Genomic DNA, 5,522 nt, shown 5'->3' with positions numbered 1-5,522 from the left:
TTAGAAAATATATAAACGAATTAACAAGTAATTCGTAAAAATACTGTGATTAGCTGAAATTTTTGAAAAAACTGTTATTGTATAAAAATAATTGAAGAAAATATGTAAATTGCATTGACTAAAATTTTATGATGAATTAATATGTAAATTATGAAGAAATTATTTTAAATAATGTTCAGAACGATATTTAGCAAGAAAATGGTAGATTTTATAATTTTTTTATAATGTTTTTATATTCGTTGGTGATAAAATTATTATTTTTTTTTTAAAAGTTTTACACTTTGCTTATCAAATACGAATTGAAGAAAACAAAAAAGATCAGAACTCACTCAGTACAAGAGATCTGCGAAAACGAAAATGCAGAAATAAAAGTTGATACCCGAATAAAAACGGATATTATAATCAAACAAAATAGACCTAACGTTTTTTGATAAGATAAAAAAGAAAGCATGATTACGCTAATTGAAATAGGTATAACTAACCTCGATAACTTATCCCAAGTTTTGAATGAAAAATATAAGAAGTATAACATCTTGGCGAATTAACTTGGTTTCATTTACTTAGTAAAAAAAGAATAATACCCTATTTAATGCCTGAAAAATGATTGATTACATAATTCCATAAAAAATATGTTTAGGTGTTATAAATCCCGCACGAAGATGTAACAAACATGCAAACCAACATACTTCGCAAGAAATTTGAACTCATCACATTTGAGAGAAGAAGTGCAGTTGATAAAGAACAATCATAGAAAGGTTACAAAATACATCAAGGAGTTGTGCAATATTTTCAATGGGCTGACTACGCTTAATTAGATGCAATTAATTCATGTAAACTTAATCCGGAAAAAATAAATATTATATTTGGAATTTTTAACATATTTTACAGAACTATAATATACAATTTTGCTCATATTATAGTAAGAGTAAATATATAATTACTGAAATTGATTGTAAATACCTCGTATGTGAATAAAAAAAAAAAATTTATTTTATGTGATTTATTTAGAATGATAAAAATACTTTCCATGTTTTTATATTATAAAGGCTATACCATTACATAATCTGAAATTAGATAAAATATATATTTTTGATTTTAAATCATAAATTAGTGATTATATATCCATTTTCTTTGTAACCAGCAAGATTAACGGAAAAATATAGCTTTATAAAATAGCTGAGAAAAAAATAAAAAAAATACATGATTTTCACGTAACTTATGTTGCAGATAATGTAGATTAAGTTGTGCTAATATTTGTGTAAGCTTTAAACTTTTTCTGTTTAAAATAAAAGGAAAAAATCATTGGTGCCCTATGAATTACTATATGATTTTAATAATGAAAATAATCATGAGATTGTTTCTGAATGTTATTTTCTATTTAGTTGTAAGCTGGTTCCAATATATGAAGCCATACTTGATAAATTAGCCAATTTATATCACATATTATTATTCAAATATAAATTGCGGCATATAAATGAGTATTATCATGTATATTTCATAATTTGTAGACATTTCATATTTTTTCTAGATCTGTTATACTACTTTTAGACCTTGTAAATACTGAATGTTTATATCTGATATTGATTTTACTAATAGTGAAAAGCCCAAAATAACAAGACAATATTATTAACAGACTTTAATAAATTTAGAATTTTAAAAATTCATCTCAACATTTTTAAAACATAAAATTTTATTCATGTATACACTATTATAGAAAATATTTAGTCACACGGGGCTTTACATACTTGTCTATTAAAGAGTATTTTTTAGGGAAGAAGAAAACATCTTATAAATTTAAATTACAAGTTGCATTATCTTTTTATCTTCATATAATTTTTTGTTAAATAAGATAACCAAAAAGAGCACATTTGTATTTAATATTTATGTTTTCAAGATTATGAAAATGATTTATATATGAGTCTATATATCACAGTGTCTCACTTTACATATATTTAGAAATATTAACCTTTCAAATATCACTAAAAGCCAAAATCTAAGCGTATTTATCAGAAATCCACTAAAAAAGAATTTGTGATTTCTTTTTATTGTATGTTTTATGATCTGAAATAAAAAAAATACTAAATCTTTAGATGACTTAGAGTTTTACAAATTCAATATTTCATTTGAATGAAAGCTTTTGAAAAATAAAACAAACCAAAAAAATTGGTTTAGAAAAAATGAAAAGCTATATTAAAGCCTAAATTAAATATATACAAAAAATATTTTAAGCTGGGAAAACTATTTATTTCAAAGATATGCAAAAAATACATTATTCATGATTAAAGTTAGTATAGGGAGTGTTTTAGAATCATATTTTTAATTATTGAACGCTTAAAATTTACACAACTTGTTTTTTCCTATAATAGTTTTTTTTTAAAAATTGCTTGTGTATTCATCCTGATCTGCCTGTCTTCTTACAACTTTATTTAAATATATCTATTCTTTCAATTGCATTTTGTCTTAAATTATAACTATATTATTTAAAATTTTTTTTGTTTTTCTCTAATTCAGTTATCGTTTGAATACTATAATAAACAATCCCAAATATTGTAGTTAAATATTGCTTTAAGAAATAATTTATTTCCCGTTTTTTTTTCAAAAACATTTTTTTAAAAGAATTTCATTACAAAAATTATCATGGCTATACGGGGAAACTAATTGGGATCTTTTGTTCGCGCCAGAAATAATTATTGATGATTCTTAAGATTTCATCTAATTTTTTATAACAGATTCTAAATGAATTTAGTGAAAATTTTATTTATAAATTTAAATAAATCCAACCTTTAAATTCTTATTGGTATATATGTTTAATAGAAAAATTTAATTGTTTTTGTTCTGTATGGATAAATTTTGCAAATAAAAACATAAAAAAAATTTTAGACTAGATGAAACATAAGAATATAGATCTAGAATTCAGCATAAGTCAATTTGCTTTGTAAGATAGTTCTTTAGCTGACTAAGGACTATTACCAAGCAACATATAAAAAAATGTAAAAAGAACTTAAATATTATTATAGTAATGTCATTAAACCCATGTGTTATACCACATATATCAATTCGTATTGTTGGGTGGCTTTTGGTTCTTTTTTGATCCAAAAACATATGCTATTTTGCTTTCTTAATATATACATATAAAAAATCCATTGTAGGATTAGATACGAGAAAATTTAAAAGATTTGTGAAAAAATAATTAAAATATTGTTAAATATCATACATATTTTGGGAAAAAAAATTAAAAAATATAATTGTTCTCTATGTAACAAAGAAGATGAAATTAATGATGAGTTATTTATTTTAATTTATATATTTTTAAAAAATAAAATTGCATATGTATAAAAAATCTACAAGATATTTGTAAAACAACTCAATCACCGCTTTGTATATTTTAATTTGCCCAAACTGCCTCATTTGCAACCTACTCTCGCAAAGCTAAATAAATAGGTAATTCTTTATTTTTTAGAATGTTCTAAAATACGTAATATTCTTGTAAAAATAGTACAAATACATATTATAATAAGAAGAAAGGATTATACGTGATTTCAGATGTTGATCACATTGCGGTTAATATTTTTATCTGTATATGACATTTCTAAAGATACACTCTTTACGTGTAAACGACAAATGCAATATAAAACTGCTATAATACAATTTTTATATTTATTTTGCATCGTTTATACAAAACATAGCTAAAAAATGGGGAAAGATATTATTTGTATAATATAACACATTTTTGAATAATTAAAAATTAATTCAGATTCGCAAATAAATTACCTTGCATATGCATTCGTTGAAAATTTTTTAATATTTATACCATAATCTCTTGTTTTTTTCAAACCCAGCAAATTTTTATACAAATAATCATATAAGTAAGTCTTTAATCCCATCAAAAAAAAGTATAGACTTTTTATTTAGCTGCCTTCTAGAAAATTATGCATTCTCGTTTTTATTTAGAATGCGTTTTTCTATTATACTAAAAGTAAAAAATAAATTTATATATTTATACTATTTTAGAAACATAAAATCCGATATCAGTAAACTTTAAAGGCACGAAAAAAATACACCTTAATTGTTATATATATAAAGGGGTGATTATTAATTATATATAAAATTTTAAAGTACCTATATATCACATTTAAATTTCAATTGAAAAGGCTTTTCCATTCATGAATAATTTTTGTACTTAGTTTTGTTTTCAGAAAGCGACGGTTTACTATTTGTTGCAAATCTCTAAACGAATTTCGGAATAAAATACAGACAAATAGTAAATTATTTTTGGATATCTAGCGTTAATAAAGGGCACTATATCTATTTTACATAAATAATATAGCACAAAACTATCCTTCTATCTATAAAATACAATATATAAGAAAAGTTCGAGACTTTGTCATTATTTCTAGTATATAACAGACATTTTGACTTAGTTTTGGGTTTAAGAACATTTTGCACCTTAATAAATAACATTTTTTCTTTATTTCGATCCACAAACAACCAATTGATTTTCGTTAAAAAACTTATTTCTAGAGTTCTTAATATACAGTTATAATTTGATATAAGAAATTGGCCAGATAATTTAACGTGAAATAAAATCTATGTGTGATATTTGTATTTGTTAGTTTAGTAATCTAAAGCATGAAAAGCGCATCTTCAATTTTTATACTTTAAACAGCTATTTGAGTCGCTATATTGCGTAAATATAATATGCTAAGTTTGTTCGATAAACATATAATATATTCAGGAAATAATATTTGTTTATAATCTATATATATAATCCGTTCAGTAGTTTCATTTACTCAATATATATAAAGACTATTTTTCTAATATATTCATAATATGACTAAATTTCAAAAGTTATATAAATATGAAACATGTCTTGTTCTCATTGTTTCATCCTATTAGAAAAAAATTGGGTATATTATATCATTATATTTTCTTATTAAAATATGGGCAAGAAATAATATTAAAAAATTCATTATCATCGTAATCATTCTAGAAATATTTGTTCTGGATATAAAAACTAAATCTATTTTAATATATTTTTGTGAAATATTTTAAAAATAAAAAAAACTTATAAACTACGTTAAAATTCAATTTTTTGATGATACCGATTATTTTTAACTTTATACATGTGACAATAACTTTTATCTAAGTTCGTAATATTAAACATGTTTTTCGTATATATTATAGGGAAAAAACTTAATTGTGTTGATATTCTTGTGCAACCCGTTGTAATACTTGTTTTATCTACGACTAAATTGTTAATACTTCCTAACCAATGTATATCTTGTTTTGTATAAAGTTTGTATCATATACCTATTATTTCTTCTTCAAAAAATCATAAGTGAAATTTCAAATAAATAAACATACAAAAATAATGTGTCATGCTTTTTAAATATGGTGAAGATGGCATTCTTACCTTTAACATTATAATTGACAATACAAACTATACTGGTAACATAAAGAAAGAATCAAAAATTGCAGCATCGATTGTTATAATTTAAATACGAAAATAAATATTTTATGCC

This window comes from Rhyacophila brunnea, unplaced genomic scaffold (assembly GCF_057557595.1).
Source record: "Rhyacophila brunnea isolate RB1 unplaced genomic scaffold, BYU_Rbru_1.0 scaffold_35, whole genome shotgun sequence".
Taxonomy (NCBI): domain Eukaryota; kingdom Metazoa; phylum Arthropoda; class Insecta; order Trichoptera; family Rhyacophilidae; genus Rhyacophila; species Rhyacophila brunnea.
Note: the sequence above shows the minus strand (reverse complement) of the source record.